We start from the raw sequence: 21,245 nt of genomic DNA on the forward strand, positions 1-21,245 counted from the left end.
CTATTAATTTACTGGGGAAAATAAAGATTTGACTATGCATTTATCCAGATTTGTGGAGCAATTTGTATAGTGCTCTAATTATCTGCTTGCCCGTGAATCAATAGAAACGAATATACAAAAATATACAAAAACCAGTGAACTGCCTGTTTATTCTGGAGTTACAGTTACCTTTAACAGCATTTCAATATAGCAGTTTACCTAGCCATGTTTTCTTTTTCTTTCTTTCTTTTCTTTTTTTTTTTTGTTGTTAATGTCATTAGTGTTACTGGTGAGCATATTACAATACTTATCTTTCAAACTGAATTTTCGTCTGTCTGTGAAAGCCCAAATTGTATGGAACAAGGATCAATAGAGTATCCAACTAATACATTATAGTACAAATGAAATGAATCATAGGAAATGAAATGACTTCTGACAAATACAGAGATGAATGCGCCTGCACAAAACTTCAGGTTGTCATTTGAAATTGATATTGTACAGTAGCTACTGGCAGCATGAACTTTAATATCCAACTCTTCCACGGTGCAGGTGTTCATTAATTTTATTTCTAAAGATGCTGGGCATTGTGAAATAGACTGGATTTCTCTACCTTTCTCACTCAGGTACCGATTCAGCTATGTTTTTCTTTTTTTTATTGTAGCTCACACAAAGTGACGAAGGAAGACATTTATTCTAGAAGCCTCATTTTTATCCTAGTGACTAACCAGAGCTAGAGATTTAATTTTTCCTCCCCATTTTTCTTCTTATACAAAAGTGATATAGCTTGAAAACTTGGGATAAAATTTGAAAACATCACTTGCAGAATGAGTTGAAGTCCTCATGGTAAAAAACATTCAGATACTGATGGGATTATGATGGAGTTAAAGTCTAATAAACCACTGCAGACTGAAATTAATGTAAGTCAAAATGCACTGAGTATAGTTCACCTGCATTAGTTGCATAGTGAGATATAGAAACATGATTGTCTGTCTTTGTCACATGACTGGCTGAGAACTCTGGCTTTCCATTGTATAGCATCACAGAGAAGTATTATATTGCTTATCACCAGCACAGAAAAATGAAAATTCAAAATCTGAAGTATGTTTCTACTGAAAGCATCTCCTGTTTGCAACATCTTAACTCTGAAAAATCCTGTCAAACCATCATAAGTCAGGGAGGCTCTGTATTTCACTCTCTGTGTTATAGATACATACAATAGCTTAAGAGATGGCAGCGATTAGGTGAGCTGCACTTCCAGTCTTTAGGAGTGCACAGGGTTGTAATATGCTCTAGTAGAAAGTTGCCCCCCAAAGGATAAAGACAAATGGAAATTTTCTTGAATATCAGACTTTAACAAAAATTTTTTATAAAATAGGAGATTAAAATGCATATAGATACTCTACTTTAAATAGCTCTATTGAAGAATAATGGGCTAATAAAAACTTCACATCATTAAAATGAACTCAATGGGTTATATAAAAAAGAAGGGACATGAAGTTGGGCAGGAGGTATGTTGGGGCTTAGGGAAAGTTGGAGAGAGTAGGGAATGGAAATTATCAAGATGTACTGCATGAAACTTTCAAAGAATAAATTAAAATCCTATTTTTAAAAATGAAAGGCACAGTGTGATAGCGATGTAGACAAGGCTGGGACGTCACTGCCCCCCACCCCCACCCCCAATCTCCTGCGTGTGCCCATCTTCCCTCAGGAGGTTAACAATGGAAGTTAGTTTTCTTTATGGAACTCCATAGATTGCCTAGGCTTTCAAACAATTCCTTTCTGTTCTTTTGTCCACCCCCTCCTTTTGGTAGACATTTTCCCAGATTACTTCTTCTAATTTAAGAAGTCCACTGTTGGGGCTGGAGAGATGGCACAGTGGTTATGAGCACTGACTGTTCTTCCAGAGGTCCTGAGTTCAATTCCCAGCAACCTCATGGTAGCTCACAACCTCCTGTAATGAGATCTAGTGCCCTCTTCTGACCTGCAGGGATACATGCAGGCACAACACTATATACATAATAAGTAAATCTTTTTTAATAAATATTTTTATTTTATAATTAATTTAATTTTACATATCAGCCACAGATTGCCCTATCCTCCCTCCTCCTACCCCCAAGCCTTCCCCTCTAGTTCACGCCCCCATTCCCACCTTCTCCAAGGCAAAGGTCTTCCCTGGGGATTCAGCCCAGATTGGTAGATTCAGTTGAGGCAGGTCTAGTCCCCTCCTCCCTGCACCAAGGCTGAGCAAAGTGTCTCAGCATAGGTCCTAGGTTCCAAAAAGCCAGCTCATGCACCAAGGATAGGTCCTGGTCTCAGTGCCTGGGGGCCTCCTAAACAGTTCAAGCTCATCAACTGTCTCACTTATCCAGAGGGCCTGGTCCAGTTCCATGGGGGCTCCTCAGCTATTGGTTCACAGTTCATGTGTTTCCACTAGTTTGGCTATATAAATAAATATTTTTTAAAAAGTCAACTGTTGATGCTATTGTGAAGTTTAACATTTTAATTCAATATGTTCCTCAGTTCTAGAATTTTTGCACAGTTTATCTATCATCTATCTATCTATCTATCTATCTATCTATCTATCTATCTATCTATCTATCTATCATCTATCATCTATCTATCTATCTATCTATCTATCTATCTATCTATCTATCTATCTATCATCTATCTATCTATCTATCTATCTATCTATCTATCTATCTATCTATCTAATCTATCTATCTATCTATCGAGACAATATATCAGTCTGTAGCCCTGGCTGGCCTGGAACTTGCTATGTAGACCAGATTGGCCTCCAGTTCACAGAGATTTGCCCGTCTCTTGTTCGATTGCTGATATTAGAAGTGTGCACCATTACACTCTCAATTCCCAAGCTTTCTAAAAAGAATAGTTTTGATTTCTTTTTGAAGCAAAAATGTTTTGTAGGTTTCTATGTCTGACTTTCTTACTAGACAATGCTCTTTGGTGGTGTTATGTTCTTAAGTTTGCATATCTCGTATTGCCTTGTGTTGAAGTTTGGGCATTTTCTGTGTGATTAATGATCTCTTCTAGATTTTGTAGGATGGCTTTGTGGAGAAGACTCTCACCTTTGATATTGGTGAAAAATCCTCAGCATCTAAGCTGTGTGTGTCATAATAGCAATGGATGCTCTTGGGATTCTCAGTCCTGAATTCTGGAATCCTCATAGCTTCCCCCCTCCACCCCCCTTGCTCGGGAAAAGCATCTGAGGAAATCCTTGGCATTCAGGCTAGTTTGTGAGTGCACTTTATGTGGTGGTGGTGGTACTAGCGAACCTGCCAGGAGATTGGAGCCTCAAGCTGGGGAAGATTGACAGCAGCCATGGATGCCAGCAATTGCAGTATGGGCTTGTTCAGAACCCATCTTCAGGCTCTACCATCCCTAACTCAGTCATGGTGCCTCCTGAGTCTGAAGGATGATCAGGCATAGGGCAGCCAGGATGCTGAGGTCTGGAGTACTGGCAGGAGAGGAAGGAGCTCTGTAGGCTGGGGAGTGGAATAGTGCCCAAGGCTGTGATTCATAGGTGTCAGAGGTATGTATGGTCAAGAATAAATATCATAAATATATTTTTATATTTAAACTTTTTATTATTGTATGTGTGTTGGGAGTGGTATGTACATGAGCGTGGAGGTCAGAGGTCAAAATGACTTTCTGGAGTCATTATCTCCTTCCACATTTATGTAGGTTCCGGGGATTGAACTCAGGTCTTCAGACTTGTATGACAAGTATTTTTACATATTGTACCACCTCACTGGTCCCTTGTGGATATTTTTGACCAATTCACCTGGCTAAAATATCAAAATGGTAAGATTATGGATGAACAAAGTTAAAAATGATATTCATATACATACATATCCAGTGATGTCACATGTTTTTTGGATGTCAGCATAAATTTTATTAGAGTGTTTGAAGGCACCATAACATAGGAGGCACTGTTTCCATGGTTGGGGGAAAATGTGAAAGTTTCAGAACTCATCAACTGAAGGATTTTAATGTCCATCCTCTTCCTGAGTTGTTCTTTTGAGATGGAACCTTTAAAAAAGTTTCGGCTGAGTTCCCATGTTCATAGGTCAGGGAATCACTGGGGAGGAAGACCTTTTCATCCACTTTAAACTCAAGGATAAATCCAGAAATTTAGACAAGATCCAGGTGTCCTGAGCAGTAGTGCTGAGGCAAGCACACACATGGAGTCATTCCTCTGTGACGACCTCTCTGGTAACACAGTAACCAGATGTGTCCACCCACCGTTTCTTGGCAATGTTTCATTAGACATATCTATGAATATGAATGAGGGTAGAAGACGGAGAGTTTGGGCCAGGAATATTTTTAACAATACAAAGTTTACCATGTTTTTTTTCAGGCCAATGATCACCCACCCTAAGGCTGGTTTTGTTTTGTTTGTTTTCTTTTTCCCATTATTGGTACATGTTAAATTGTTTTGTCTCCAGGTACCTAGAAGTAGTACCATTTCACCATGTATGTAGTATAAAGATTGTCTCTATAGTTCATGACTTTGCTCAGTCACTTCCTTTTGTGGTTCTTTAAAAGATCAGCATTTGTCTGTCCACATCTTTTTGCATATGCTAAGTAAATGGATTGAAGCTGTTGGATAAGGCCAGTGTATCACCTGGGCCACGAGCGACCGACTATAGGATGCTAGTAGAGTGTGGAGCCAGCAGCTGACCAGCTGCCAGCTCTAACCATTGGGAACATGTGCCCCCATCTCTCTACAACAGGGGCTTGAACAACTGAACTGTGTGATCCTCTGCGCAGAAAAACCTCACAACTCTCTAACGAGTCCTTTAATCTTTGAACACAGATTTCTTTATGTTCTTTAAATTCCTTAATAGATATGATCTTTAAATGAGCAGAAACAGTCCACCTTCATGGTAGAAATATTGGAAAATGTGTACAGATTAAGAGGAAAAAAAAAACACCCATCTGTGACTACTTAGAGATGACCATTGCATACTTATTTTCTCAGTGCTTTGCTAAGATTAACTGTTGGTAATATTTTAGCATGTTTCTTAATGACTTCTGTCTATGGATAAACAGTTTCCTACTTAATGTTATATTATGGATATTTTTATAATATAATCAACTAACCTTTGGAGAAAATGTGAATGCTTGCTGACTATGAATGCTTAAGCATGTAAGTATACCATAAACTGTTGGATGATTTTCACCATGACTAGGGATTTTAGTAATGACCAATACTGACTATTTTACATAACTATTCAATACTTAGCTCTGCACACAAACTTTAATGTGCACCTATGATGAATTTTGAACATTTTATCATAGAAAACATCAAGTGGATCTTACAGAGGGGAAAACTAGCAAAATGAATCCTCATCTATTCATTCCCCAGATGCTTCATTTTCAAATTCGTGTTTTATCTTGTTTCATTTACATATTCTGCCTTAGTTCTTTTTCTTTTATATTTTTATTATTTAAAATAATTTTTAAATTTAAATATATTTTGATCATGGTCTTCCCTTCCCCCAAGTCCTTCCAGATCTTCTCCCCCTTCCTACTCACCCACATTTAAATTCTTTCTTAAAAAGCAAACAAAAATTGAATACAACAATCAGATCCCACAAAAACAAGAAAACAAAATAAAATCACCCTCCAACCCTCTTACCAAGCTGTGACCAAATAAAATCATGTAAAAGAATTGCGGAATCCATTATATCTTAGTCAACTACTCTTGAACATAAGTCCTGCACTAAAGTGGTTGATATACCCAGTGTCACTCCATAGGAGAAAATTGATTTTTCCTCCTCCCAGCGGGTGTCAGTGACAGTCTGGTTGTTAACCTTTACACTAGTGGCCACGTTTTCATTCATTCACCCATTAAAAAAATATAACAAAATAAAATATAATAAAATAAAACAAAAACTGCCATATCAAAGTTAAACAAGATAAACCAACAGAAGGAAAAATGCTCCGAGAGAAGGCAGGAGAATCAGAGACCCACTGGTTTGCACACTTAGGAATCCCACAAAAACATTAAACTGGAAGACAGAATATACACACAGAGGACCTGCTGCAGACCCGTGCAGGCCCTGTGCATGCTGCTTCAGTCTCTGAGATCATATGAGCTTTGCTCAGTTGATTTAGAGGGCCTTGTTCTCCTGGTGTCCTCCATCCCCTCTGGATCTTAACTCTTTCCACCTCCGCTTCCACAGGGTTCCCTGAGCTCCGAGGGGAAGGGATTTGATGGAAACATCCCATTTAGGGCTGAGTTTTTCAAGGTCTCTTACTCTCTGCCTAATGTCTGGCTGTGGGTCTTTATATTTGTTCCCATCTGCAGCAGGAGGGAGCTTCTTTGATGTAGCAGAATATCATTAGAAGTCATTTTATCACTACATTTTTTTTAAGACCAGTATTATTTGGTTTCGCCCCAGGTCCCTGGGCTATCTAGTCTTAGGGTCTTGGTCACCCAATAACTGTTGGATATTGGTTCTACTGTGGCTGTGCTTAAACACCATGACTAAGACAACCTACAAAAGACAGTGGGAATTTGGCTTACTGTTTCAGAGGGTTCGAGTCCACGCTGATAGAGGAAAGGTATGGTGGCAGGAACAGCTGAGAGCTCACATCTTGGTTTGAATGCAGGAGGCAGAGAGCACACATTGGAATGGCATGAGTCTTTTGAAACCTCAAAGCCCTCTGCCGGTGACAAGCCTCCTCCAATAAGTCCACAGATCCTAATCCTTCCTAAACAGTTCCGTAAACTGGGTGTAAGTGCTCAAATACGTGAGTCCATATAAAACCACCACACAATTCCTATCTCATATTTTGAAGTAAGTTCTCGTGTTTCCCTTTTACTGGTATGTATTTTTAAAAACATGTTTAAAATCATAAGGATTGTCATACCACCTCCCAAACATTAGTATTTTTGCATGAATTTACAAAAAAAGAAAAATTTATTCATTTGCTTATTTTTAGGAAAAAAGAAATGATGTAATTTTAATTTCTTTTTTATCAAAAGTAATTTTTTTTCATGCTATATACTCTGATCATGGTTTCCTCTCCTCTGGCTCCTCCTGGAGCCTCTCCACATCTCCACCTTTCCAACTCCATGCCTTCTTTCTCTCTCTAGAAAACAAACAAGCAAATAGAAAAAAAAAAACTCTCCAAACAAACCAGGATAAAAAATAAAAACAAAGAAAAAGCAGCACCAATATTATTTTTAAAAATGACATTCATCTCTTAAACAGCATGAATCTGGATTTTAAAAAAAGTTCTGTGGAAGAGTTTTAAGTTTGTATGTCCCTTCTGCAGCCGTGAATAGGAATTCCTAATGCAGGGCATCTTAGTTTCTCATTGAACTGTCATGTTTTAAAATAGGGAACAGTTTGAAGGGGTAATAATGGGGAGGCATGAGAGGGGGGTGGTTAAGCGCTCAGTCTGTGGAGAAGATCACGGAGGCGTGGATGTGGGTTCTACCATTTGCTATTATTATATCTCTGATTGTGCGGCCTCATCTCCAGCTACAGCAATTACCCTTCGGCTGACATGCATTTTGAAAGTGAAGCACTAACTTTGCTTTGGCTTTTATTTTTTTATGTTTTCTTTACTTCACAGGGTTTAAATAGGTATCAAGTTGGAGATGCATTTGTGGCTCAGGAAGAAAGAACACAGGTGCTATAATATAAAAACAGGTAATTCAATTAATCATCGCAGTCACTTCCGGTTTTCCTCTCTGCGAGTAATGCTGCAACGCACATACCCATGATCACAGCTTGTCCTTCTCTTCGGCTCTTCGATGTTTTTCTCCAAATGGGATTACAAGGGCACAAAGGCATGATATATTTTTGGGAGTGGGATAGGATCATTCCATAGTTAATTCTGACGCTGTTTGCCAGAATGTTTATCAATTTGCACTGCTTTCAGCGTGCCTCGGCTCCCCAGATTCACTTTGCCTTTGGGAGTATAGCTTCTCGTTCGGAAAATACTTATGCTTTTTTTTTTCCCCCTAAATAGCCTTGCAATTACACATCAGATTGATTATTAGCGGAATAGAACATGGTCTCACATTTATTTCATCTTGCCTGCTGAAAATGAGTAAGTGAAAAGGAAGAGGAAATGCCAAATGAAATGCAGTGAGAAAGGGGGTCAAAAGAAAATTCCGAGAGTGCTGGATGTCACTATCAGTGAAACACAAAGATCATGGATTGTTGCGAATATGATGATATTAACTATAATATCTGTGACAGGAAACGTGACTCCCGCTGTGGGAGAATTCTCTCCACCCACAGGGTTTGAGAGACTGGACTGCTGCAGAGCAGACCCGGAACTGAGCTTAGAGGAAACAGTGTCAGAAAGGCACCGAGGTGGGGCGTTTCCCACATCTCCGTCTCCCAATTGCCTCTGTTGCTTCAGAGGACTTTCTCAGTATCTTTTCTGGGCTCCCGAGGCAGAAGGCAATGTTCTCAATGTTCTTGTCTTTCCATAATCCGCTTTGTCTAAGCCGCTAGTAAGTGCTACTAATTGTGCTGGATGCTTCACATTAACTTCTAACATACTCATATGTAGATTGTTTGATATGTCTGCACAGTTTGGACTTTAGAAGCTTGTCAATCATATTTGATGAGGAGATTTGTGAGCCAACACAACACTTCTAGAATTTATGTGGAAACACATCTACAGATTGATGACTGGCTGTAAACCATCTTCTCCCTAGATTTATAGCTCACATGAGATCTTAAGGTCAAGACCACCTAGTTATTTCTTGGAATGGCAGTTTATTGCCTTGACAGATATTTTAACAACTGTTTTGTATCATAAATCTCTTGATAAGAAAGGTCCTGAATGTTTTACTACCTGAACATGGTTAAGAAATTACAGAGTATAAAAATGTAGCATTTGTCAAGATTTCAATGTCCCACTTTCAACCACCTAAGTTTTATTGCTAATACATTCTGTGAAAAAAAAAAGCAGATTGAAAAATTTTGGAAAAATAAAATCCATCCTCATTTAGGGGAGAAAGGATATGATAACGAAATGGAATGTCATACTTTACAATGAGCATAAGTAATATAATAATAATAACCAACCTGCAAATTTAAGAATGTGTTGTTTTACTATTTTGACTGCCTAATTTAATTTTTAAAGCTACCCTATGAGGTGCATAATTAAAAGTGGTGTGTCAGCTATAGATTCTAAGATGTAGAATGGAGCTGTTTTGAAGGCTGATAGCAAACAGAAACAGCAATGTAAGCAGAGCACAGCTTAGATGAGGGATACCATGAGACAGTCCATGGACAGAATCTAGATGATCATTAGTGGGGAAGTGTTACAAAGCTGTAGAGCATTTGTAAATGATAATAAAGAGAATGTATGAATTTAAGTAGACAATTAATAAAGTACACTTGTGTAACTATGTTATCCAGACAACAAATTCTCAGATTTGGAAGAATAAAAGTTAGATTCTTGAGATTTTTCTACTTCTACTCTTAGTTTTTGAATAGGCAACTCTCTGCTGGAATTGCTTCTCAAAAGCAGGTCAGACAGGGAAATTGTCTTGTTGTGCAATTTTTGTTGGAGCCAAGCTAGAGACCTCTAGTAGCATGTCACCCAGAAACCTCTTTTTTTTTTTTAATGTATTAGAAAGGTTAAATCCACCACTTGCTATGAATGTGTTGCTCTGATTGATTGATAAATAAAATGCTTATTGGCTAGTAGCCAGGCAGGAAGTATAATGTAGGTGGGATAAGGAAAGAGGAGAATTCTGGGAGGTGGAAGACTGAGTCAGGAGACACTGCCATGAGAAGGAAGATGTAAGGTACCAGTAAGCCGCAAGCTACGTGGCAACTTATAGATTAATAGAAATGGGTTAATTTAAGATATAAGAACTAGATAGCAAGAAGCCTGAGCCATTAGGCCAAACAGTTTAAATAATATAAGCATCCGTGTGTTTATTTGGGTCTGATTGGCTGTGGGTCTGAGCAGGACTGGAGAAAACTCCAACTACAGAGACCCATAATGTTGATTTAAGGATCAGGAATTCTTGAGGCATAGTATTTGAAAGCCCTCCATATTTTTGGAATCAGTATTTATAGTCTGAACATAATCTCAAGCTCTGGAGGTTCAAGAGGAGTCTTGATACTTGGTGTCCCCGCCTCTGCATCAGTACTACATGGTAGATCACACACAGTATATGCTTGGCATTATTACTTTTCTTTTTTTCTGTGGCACAGAACCTGAGAGAACAAATTCAGGGAGGAATTATTTGTTTGGGCTTCTGATTTCTGAGGGTCCAATGTAAGTCCCTCTAGCCACACCAGTGGTCAGTCTTCTCCTCTGAGGACCTCCAACTGCCACGTTACCCCCATAGTATTCTCTTGCTGGAGCAGAGGCAGCCACCATCCTGTTTATCTGCCTCCCAATAAATCTCTTGTGCAAGGTTTGTTGTGTGGTGTGACTTTGTGGTATTTTTTGCCTCCCAACTGCTAGGATACCTTTCCATCCAAGCTGTAATGCTTACAGTCCAGTCCCTGGTCTTATGTTTTTGTGTTTCTGGGACAGTTGTGAAGCAGAACAATGTGACGGTAGGCGTGTGTTGTGGAATAATCCTTTTGTATACTGTGAAGATGTGTTGCTCTCATTGGTTTTAAAAGAGCTAACTGTCTAATAGCTAGGCAGGAAGAGGTTAGGTGGGAGAGCCAGACTGAGAGGATGCTGGGAAGAAGGGCGGTGGAGTCTCAAGGAGACTTGGAGATGTGGAGAGAAGGAAGATGAACATGCCATGTTACAGAAAGATACAGAGCCACGTGGTAGAATGAGAATAAGAAATATGGGTTAATTTAAGATTTAAGAGCTAGTTAATAACAAGCCTAAGTTATTGGCAGGATATTCGTAATAAATAAGAAGTCTCCCTGTGGTTATTTGGGAGCTGACTGGTGGGACAGAAAACTCCACCTATAGGAGTGTAAGGAGAACCTGAGAAGCAGAACAATGTGATGATAGGAGTGTGTAAGGAGGAGCTAGTGAAGCAGAACAATGTGATGATAAAAGTGTATAAGGAGGGGCCTGTTTGTGGCAGACAAGAAGCAGAGAAGCATGTGAGAAGAAGCTAGGACATGATGTTGTCCCCTGAGACATGACCTCTGTGAGTTACTTCCTTTAACTAGACACGGACTCCTCATTTTCAACACTTCCAGACAATCCCATCATATGAATGAATCCCTCAAGAGATTAATGCATTCATTACTCAGGACCAACATGATCTGATTATGTCTGCACAGACATACTCTGAAGTATGACTCATGAATCTCCTAAGTGACTCACGATCTGAGCAGACAGCCCAAATCAGTCATCACAAGGGAAAACTGATCACTCTGCAAAAAGAAGACTCATGGAACGCTGATTTTTTTTTTTGTGGTTGTTATTTGTTTTTTAACTATGAGTATTCCAGAATGATTCTTAAAATTTTTCTTGTACCAACTCCTTCACATAAGGCTCAGGGAACCTTGTGGAAGGGTGAGTGGAAAGATTGTTATGTAAACCAGGCCGACATTGAACTAACTCACAGAGACCCACCTGCCTCTGCTTCCCAAGTGCTGGAGTTAAAGGCATGCACCATCACACCCTGCAAGTGGAAAGACTGTTAACAGCTAGAGGACTAGAAAATCTGTTGTGTCTCCTAAAAACAAGAACACTTCACCCATGATACCTCAATAACGGCTGTCTAAAAAGACCTGAACAAAGACAACACCTGTAGACATGCTAACATGGAAAAGGGAAATCTCATAGGGCCTGGCCTCTAGACAGAGAACTTTAGGCAACCAAACACACTGAGAGTGGGAGAAATAGTCTTCCTGAGGTATGAACATTTATTTGATTAAACAATACCAAGTGGTCAGCCCTGAAATCTCATACATTACAGGTAATGCTAAAGAGACTGAATGGGTGGTATTCATATATTTATGAACTCTCTCTCTCTCTCTGTCTCTCTCTCTGTCTCTCTCTCTGTCTCTCTGTCTCTCTCTCTCTGTCTCTCTCTGTCTCTCTCTCTCTCTCTCTCTCTCTGTCTCTCTCACACACACACACACACACACACACGAGATCATAAACTCCAGAGGGAGCAAGATGGGGAAGATGGGGTATATGGGAAGAGTCGGAGGAAGGTATGGGAAAGGGGAAAGTGATGTAATTATATTTTAATTTTAAAAAGTAAATCAATATTCTGTTATTAGTTACTGTTTTTCTCTCTCAATGAAGTAGTTAGGACTACAGATCATAGTGCTCAGTTGCATTTAAATCTTGGTTGATCTATTGATTCAGTTTTTAAAAGCTGTTGTTGACACAAGCCTTCCTCTTCCGGATGGTTGTTTTTCTCACCTGTGGAATGGTGATAATAACTGTATCTCAAGTATAGAGGCTTTGGGATGAAATGAATCACACAGTATTTTTTTGTCTGCTTGTGTGGATGTATCTGAGACTGGATCACTTTTTAGGTGAGTGGTGACATATTGCACTGTCATGTTCTCACAGACTTCTAATGACAATGTCATTTCCAAGATTTTCCCTCAATATTTACCTAGAATCAAAAATCACTGTAATTTCACAGGTTAATTAATTTTCCTTTCATTCTATGTTTACTCTACAAATTTAGCCTCCTTTAACTGTTATTATTTTAAAAAATACATCTTAGGTTTTGATACAGGGTCTTGCTGTACAGTCCAGACTTCCCTCAAACTCATGTTCTTTTTGCCTTTGCCTCTTCAGAGTGCTGGGATTGCAGGTGTTCAGTTCATCCACAAAAGTCACCAACATGCAATAATGCATCGTATCCAGTTAGAGGAAGGAGATGGCTTATATTACTACAGTTTTGATGAGCTGTCTAAATATGGTATGATTGTTATTTGTAGCCACCCACAGACTATTTTATTTTAGGATTATATTTGTCTTTGTATTTTGCAATCATAACATGTAGTACTAAGATACTAAATAAACAGTGAAATGGCAATATTTGTGATGGCCTGGACTTTGGAATTTCTAGACAATTATTTATCCTGTGATAATTTCCATGGAGAGAATATTTCGATTCTTTTGTTACTGAGGTAGAATTAGATTGTCCCTAATCATCCCTCTGTTTTTCATCTGTCCCTACTCACTTCATTGGGCATTCACATGACTTAACTGGCACGAGACAATCTTCAGAGTTATGGTCATTGGCTTGCCATTTAAAATTCTATTATGAGAAATTTGAATCCTAAATTTGTCTTTCTATGGTTGGCCAACCACTGTGATTTTAGGAAGAAGCTGTTTATTTAGTGAGTGTGGTAGAGCACAGTGTTCTTGATTGTCTTGTCGCCAAAGGTAAGACCCACCTTCTGATTCTTGGATCATGTGTTTGATAATCTTGATATTGTTGTCCTATTTTTGTTTTTACTCACTCTTCATCCCTTCTTTCTCAGCATAATATAGATCGGGTGCTATTATGGTTAGCATGTGAAATGTCCAACAGGGGGTCATGTGTTGTCATGAGCTGCTGTGTTGTTTTGGGAAGCTGAGGAGTCTTGTGAGGTGGAGCAGAGCAGGAGAAAGTGAGTCACCGAGGCATGGACTTTCAGGCTTGTATCTCAGCCCTGGTTCCGGGCTGACCTCTCTGCTTCCTGTTCTGCCAAGATACAAGGAGGCAATGACCTCTGGCTGCCCACCAGCAAGAAGCCTCCTGCTGCCACGCCTTCCGCATCATGCTGGATTGCATCCCTCCACAGGTCACCAGCTAAATAAATCCCTGCTCCATTAAGTTGCTTCTTGTTGGTTATTTGGTTGTAACGGTGAGTAAAGGAACTAACACAGGCCATTTATAAAGATCATCTGGTGTTTGTATAAACACTCCCCTTTGCTTTCCCATATGAGGGGTCTCAAGCTTTTAAACAGGAAGTCCTATTCTCTTTCTTTAATATCATGCATAGTGATCACTTTCCCATTCTGGCATGTTTCTTCTATTCTGAAGCCACACTCTTTAAATGACAGAGCTCACAAATCTAGTAGCTATGCTGATGCACCTTTCTGCACAGTTTAGCACCTCAGGGTCTCTAAAGCATGTTGGTCTTGTAGATGTGAGTGTGTCTTGACACATAAGTCTGAGCTATGGCTGGAGCTTGGGCAGATTATACCTGTACCCACCTGGGAACTGGCATCTTAGAGTTCTCAGTGTGTGGTGCACCCTTGCCTGTGGCTGGTCTGTTCCTCACATCTGTCTTCAGTAAGGACAGAATGCCTCCTGGTTCTTCCAACATTCTACTCAGGGTAGCCTCATGTTTCTGAGGAGGAAGTAACCAACTAATAGGATGCATCTGTCTTTCTGAACCTTCTTAGTGGTCTGTGGATCAGGAGTAAGGTCCTTGTAGGGAGTCTACCTTTCCCTCCTATGATGTAGACTTTTTTCTCTATCATATTCCTTGAATTGCCTAATAGGTAATGACAATCCATAACCACCTTTCAGAATATTCTTTTCTAATTCCTTTCCATGGTTTTTGTTGCTTTTTTTTTTTTTTTAAAGAATGCTCATGCATTTCACCTCGAAGTAGGTGAAACTTTATAAACTTGACGTTCAAGAATGAGGAGTTAGTATCGTCAAGTTATGGTGAGGGCTGTCTTCATTTCTTTCTGTGTCCATACCTTGAAGAGAGGGAAAGCCAAAACATCCACACTGGTTCTTATACTCAGGGCACAATGCTCTATCACAAGGGCTGCATCCTCATGACCTCATCTGAGTCTGGTTGTCCCTGAAAGGCTTTATCTTATAACACAATCACATAGGGATTATGGGTACAATTTACACTCTTGTGTGACATAAACATGCAGTCCACAGTGCTTTCAGCTTTGAAAGGAAGCGTGAAGGAAATTCTCCAATGGATGAGCAGATCAGTGCCACCTGCTCCCAAGGCTGTGGTGGAAAATGCCTGTGGTATGCTGTGGTTCCTGCTCATAGCATTTCTCTTTTTGGCTTCTTCCTGTTCGGCAAAGTCTGAGGGCAAAGATTTTGCCTTATCTGTATAGTTCCTGTCATAATAATGTGGTGATTCATAAAGGCTTGTCTCATCTTGAACACTGACTAGATGTTGCTGCCACAGTCTGGTAAGTACACATTTACTTGGTTTCTCATCATCTTTTGGCTGTCTCTTCCACCTTTCCATATTGCTGGCCAGATTTCACACTCTTTATATAACCTAGGTGATAGAGCTGGGCTTCTCTGGGGGGCAGTGGTGTATTAGCATTTCAGCTTCTTAATACTTCTTCATCCCCGGCATTTCCTTTACTATTCTCTATTTTTATTCACAAATAGTCACATGAAGAATAGAGGGAGGGTCTGGCTCATTTCTGTCACATGGACTTATCAAAGCTCTGCTTGACTACATTCTCCCAAATATAAGAAAAGCAAGTCTTCCATTTCAGAAATAACACCTGTGGTTGTTAACCTGAGTTTTTAGTATTTTTTCCTGTGTTTTATTTTCTTAAGAATGATTACACAAGCCAGGTGGTGGTGGCACATGCCTTTAACCCCAGCACTCAGGAGGCAGAGCCAGGCAGATCTCTGTAAGTTCGAGACGTCTACAGAGTGAGATCCAGGACAGGCACCAAAACTACACATAGAAACCCTGTATTGAAAAACCAAAAACAACAACAACAAAAGAATAATTACACAAAATGCACTTCATTAAAAAAAATCCACACAGATTACAAATTACCAAAACAACACCCATCAAAATTCAAATTGAGCAACATTGAAATACAAGAGAATACATGAACACATCTGAACACATACATGTCAAATAAAGTTGAAACTAATCTTAGGCTTTAGCATAGTGAGTATTTTCATGGTTTGTAAGATTTTAAGGCTAAGGGGAGAGAAATTCTGGTCTTTGCATCAAGGTCCAGAGGAAATAAAATACAACGCAAATTGATGAGCTATGTTAAGAATGAAAAGGCTGTGAATCCAGATGTCAAGCGTGGCCAAGCGCGAGCCATTTTATTTCCTTGAGGGTTGCAGGTTCACGAAGCATCCCTGAGTCCTGAAGGTTCAAAATGAAAAGCCAGTCAAGTAGCTGGAGTTCCATTTCTTCTAGTGGAGATCAGGCCAGGCTGGAGAGCACAGCAGAGAGGATTGTGTATATTTCGAGGTGACAGTGGAAAGGCCATGCCGCTCACTAGTGTTAGTTAAGAACAGCTCAACAGGACAGAGGATGGAGTGTGGGGACGGATTTAACTCTTTAGCTTGACGGCATCTTGAGTGTGAAGACCTGAAGGGGGTTCCAGAAGCTCACACCTACTGCTCCTGCAGCCTGTTTCGTTTCCTGGCATAGCACTTTTTAACTCACATGTAAATAGAGCCTCATCTTCTTGCCCTTCAGGTACCACTGTATCTAGGGCTTCTGCCCTGATGCCCTCCTGACTTTCTCGTCCTTCTTTGGACTTGTCTGAGGCATAATTCAAAAATTCCTGTCAAAGACAGCTCCATCCGACTTCATTTTTTTTATGGCCCTGTTTTGTGAAGCACACTAGATTTTTTTTCTTCCACACTTCAACAGATTTAAAACATGATAAAGCGTTGGAGGACAGCGATGATCTATGGACTCATGCAGATCTGTCAAGATGTCGAGAAGAAGCAGTTGCTCCTGGGCTGAGAATGATGACATGGACTGTCTCCTCCAGGATATGAGCGGTGTCCGACGGCAACTTGACACTTATCAAAAGGCTTCTGCTTCGTGCTTGGCTTTGTTTGTGTTCAGTCGTCTTAAGAACCAGGCATTCATAGCAGAATTCAACAGCAACGGCTCTAAATGTGACAGTAACTGTTTAACCTGGCAGACTCATGGGGACTCCCGTGGGACATTGAAGACAACATTGTTCTAATTGCAGACTAGGTAATACTTGCAATTCTTACAAGAACAAACACGAGAAGCCCAGAGGTTATAATTTCAGAATTAGCAGCAGGGGGCATAATTAATTGTCAATTTGTAGCATCATGTGTCCTCGTTTTCTTTCTCCTTTTTTGGTTTTGCGAAAATTTTCAAAGAGAAAGCTTTTGTTTGTTGCTGACACCCCATATTTCTGTATGCATATAAACACAAATATGTCCTCCAGGGAGAGGTTGGGATTATCTTAACAATGGTTTTGACGTGAAGAAACACAAGATAAATGAGGTTAAAGGTATAGTCTGGGGAAGGCCCACAGTGTTGATGAAGGCAGATGCACTATGAAATATGGGTAAAGAATATATGAGAGACAGAAGTGCATGCACCTGAGTGAGGAAGAAACGGAAGCTTTTGCAGAGCAAGTGACATTTGCTCAGAGCTTGAAAATGCGTATGTGCTTGCCAGACCGACAGACTTTTCAGTATGTTACAACATGCAAGCCCCAATACTAAAGCCTATTGGGAAAGGATAATAAAGGGTGTGGCTTGGAGGGTAGAAGCAGCTTAAAACTTTCAAATTCCACTTGTTCTCTTCAGTTGTGTTTGATGGTTCCCAGACAGATAATACATATGGAAAACCCACTTTCAATAGGAAGCCTATTAAATATCTTTTTTGGAGGAGACCTTAGTGACAGATTATTTGTCCAGAATACATGTGGAGGGTTGGAGGGGCAACTGAGTGGGTAAAATGCTTGCCATGCAAGTATGAGGACCTGATTTTGATTTCTCAGAGCTCATGTTAAAAAAAAAAATTAGGGCAGTGGAGACATGAGACACGAGGAAGTCCGGGGCTTGCTGGCCCAGCTTCCTGGGCAACTCTCAGGCCAGTAGGCGCTCTGTAATAACTTCTTAGTGTGCAAATGAATGAAAGAGTAGCACTTATGTCACTTTAAATCAAAAGCTAGCGATGGCATAATGAGGAAGATAAACTGAAAGCTGAGGTAAGCTAAAAGCTATGTTCTTGCAAAGTATCATATCTACACTCTTGGAGCTCACACACACGGCCAAAAAACTGTTCTTCTAGGAACCGAGGCACAGAGGATGGGGAAAGAAAACAGCCTCATTGATGATATGAACGACTTAGTGGTCTGGATTGAAGGCCAGACAAATTCAACATTACCTTAAGCCAATTATTTTTTATTGAAAATAGATTTTTTAATAAAAATATATTCTAATCATGATTTTACTTCCCCCAACTCCTCTCAGATTCTACCAACTTCCCCATCCACCAAAATCAACATTCTCTTTTTCTCATTAGATAGAAAACAAACAGGAAACTAAAAAACACAGCAAACAAACAAAAGCCTCCAAATGAACCAGAATAGTACAAAACAGACAGACAAACAGAAAGAAAATTACAAAGGAAAGCACAAGAAACACACACAACCTTGAAGACACGCATGTGTGTGCATGCATGTGAGTCTGCATGTGTCACAGCGTGTGGAGCTCAGAGGACAACTTGTGTGGTTGCTTTTCTCCTTCCCATTAGTACTTCATTGTTCTGTGACTTTCCCTATGTGCCATATGTGAACAGGTATGAAGATATGAAGATAACATGGTTAGGTGGAAATTCCCAATGGACCATAGGTCCTAAACTACTTAGGGTTTTTATGTGAAACTTTTTTTTTTCCTGAGGTGCCCTGACTTTGGCATTACTCAGGGTAGAATACCAGTTGTGAAACACAAGGTCAGCTTCAAGTTGACAGCATTTGGAAGCTTGTGTAGAACTTGCAGGTTGGGCAACAACAGCAACCTACAGCTGGCATGGCTGTGCATATGATATATATGTGCACCATGGACTGACTTATACCTGATGCTGCCATTATTAATCTAAGAAGTGGTGTGTGTGTGTGTGTGTGTGTGTGTGTGTGTCAGTCAATGTGTGTGTGTCAGTGTGTATGAGAGAGAGAGAGAGAGACAGAGAACAGAGACACACACAGTAAGAATGAGAGAGAGAGAGAGAGAGAGAGAGAGAGAGAGAGAGAGAGAGAGAGAGAGAGAGAGAGAATTTGGTAATGTCTCAGGAATAGTACTTAGTCTTGAACTTATTTTAAGTCTTATAACATTAGAAGGTATTCTTGATACCTTAAAGATTTTTCCTAGTGATTTGTAAATGGGATGTTTATACATTAAGGAGCACTTGAGTAACTGGTAATTTTTATTTAAGATTTATTTATTTTAAATTGTGTATATGTGTGCAAAGTCAAAGCTGGGTTGTGTCAGGGTGTGTCACCCCAGTCTACCCTTTTGCCCCAACAGCTTTTCTTGCAAATGTTGACTGGAGTGAGTCACTGATCTGGTTGGGGCCTGTTCTCCTGAGTGCTCTAGCTGGCAAAGGGCAGTGGCATCTCTTCCACTCTTAGGGCCAGCTCTCCTGCCAGCCATAGGCAGCAATGGGGGCGGGGGTGGCACCTTTCCCACACCCATACCACCGTACAGCCAATAAGGGCTGGGAGCCAGCTCTCACACCCTCAGGGCCTGCTCACCAGCAGCCCCACCACCAGGACCAGCTCTACTGTGCTGCCCAGGTGAAGTGCAGGCCTTGCTTTCCTGAGTGAGGGCCAGGGCCGGCTCTGCACAGCCCTCAGACATCAATATGACCCTGGGCAGCAGCCCAGATGTCCACATGGTCTTTAGTGTTAACATAGGCCACTGGCATAGACCCAGACCCCTGCTGCTATAGGACCCTTTGGACCCAGACGTGGCCCTCAGTGGCAACATGGGTCAGGACATCTCCATGGCCTCAGGCGGCAGCCCAGGCTACTCACAGTAGGCTGTTCCTCACCACCCTTGCACCTCCAGCTCTGTCTCTCTTCACAGTGCACAGACTGCTTCCCTTTCTCTCCCATCTCCCCAACACATACTTGCTCATTGTATCAGTACCTGCTCTGCCTCTGCAGCATCTCTGTAGGTGGATCCTCTCTGGTGTCTCTCATGCCCAGCTGTGGCTGTGGGCAGGCGTCTCTCTGGTGTCTTCTCTCTTAATTTCTCAATCTTCCCCTTCCCTTCTTTTTCTCTCTGTCTTTTTATGTAACTCACTCAGGCTGGTCTCAAACTCACAATCTTCCTGCCTCAGCCTCCTGTGGTCTGGGTTTGTAGGCATGCATCATTACTACAAATAGAGTTTTATCAGCGCGTAGCCATGGCAGTTTGTTTATGGCAGTTTTCAAACCACAGTGACAATTGTGTACTTGTGACCACATTTTCCAGAAAGTCCAAAGAAGTTACTATCTGGATTTAGAAGAACAAATTTACTGACCCCCTGTTGGCAGCACACCAAACTCTGAGTCTACTGGGACTCATTGTAACAAGTAATCCCTCGGTAGACTCTTTCAAGGTGAATGCTGCTTTAATAGTACTGCCTTTAGAACCATATCTAAAAAATAGGTCAAGATCTTCTTGGTGAGGAGGTTAGGAATAGGACATTTGGGTTATTGATTTCCTTTTGCCAAGATTTTGCTCCGATGCTCTTGAAGATCCTCTCTCTGTTCTCATTCGGCCTCAGTTTTCAATCAGCTTCTTTCCAGGGATGGGAGGCAGTACAGCACACTCTGGACCTGTAGTCCGAGGGTTTTTATAAACATGCTTGGGTGCTCCATCTGCCCCGCCTCCATGCCTCAGTGTAAGCCGTAAGATACCAATCTTTCTCTCCGTTCATCCCATTACATGCTTGCTTGGCTAGTTTCCTGAGTATAACGCTCTCACTGTCATCATCAGAAACTCTGAGAAACCAAAGGCAAGTAGTGGAAATGGTTGAGACACTCAAAAAGCCCAAGCCTTGACTCCTCGGCACTCCAATACCGGCAGTTCGCAGGGTGCCTTGGAGATACTGAGCTTTATCAACCCCTATAGATGTCCATTAATCCCAGCAACGTAAAGACCATTCCCCAAATTTTTGGTCAAGTAAACAGCTTTATTTTCTGTCAGACAGGACTATCTCCTCAAAGCAGAGTTTGAGAGAATAGCTTCGAACTTAGGAGATATGGGATTTATATAGCTCCCCAAAGTGCAAGGCTAGGGGGTTTCCAAGGGTTGGAGGATTTCCAGAGGAATTTTGGCTATGTAGGAACTTGGCTGAATATTTCAAAAGACTTTGGCAGAACATCTGATCTTATCAGGGTATATTCAAGGTGTGAGTCAAACTCACTGGGGGTGGGGAGCATGTCACATTCCAGAAACAGATTAGAGCATGCTTGAGCTTGGATTTTGCACCAACCAGAAATGAACCTGTTCTGACCTTATAACAAAATGGCTTCCATCCTTAAGATGGGGTCAGGCTGGTCCATCAATGTTCTCATAGTAGAAAAGA

The 21,245-nt window shown here is 40.7% G+C and overlaps 1 long non-coding RNA gene across 2 annotated transcripts; it reads left to right on the top strand.

Moving 5' to 3' along the window:
- The first annotated feature begins 3,201 nt into the window (after nucleotides 1-3,201).
- LOC121823508 (uncharacterized) lies at nucleotides 3,202-13,762 on the top strand. Of its 2 annotated transcripts, XR_013045282.1 has the most exons (4): nucleotides 3,202-3,529; nucleotides 7,591-8,070; nucleotides 12,736-13,329; nucleotides 13,428-13,762. It is a non-coding gene; the product is annotated as an uncharacterized LOC121823508 (long non-coding RNA). The 2 variants fall into 2 exon arrangements; XR_013045281.1 differs by having other exon boundaries at nucleotides 7,591-13,329.
- Nucleotides 13,763-21,245: the final 7,483 nt, after the last annotated feature.

The sequence above is a fragment of the Peromyscus maniculatus genome, chromosome 17, assembly GCF_049852395.1.
Source record: "Peromyscus maniculatus bairdii isolate BWxNUB_F1_BW_parent chromosome 17, HU_Pman_BW_mat_3.1, whole genome shotgun sequence".
Taxonomy (NCBI): Eukaryota; Metazoa; Chordata; class Mammalia; order Rodentia; family Cricetidae; genus Peromyscus; species Peromyscus maniculatus.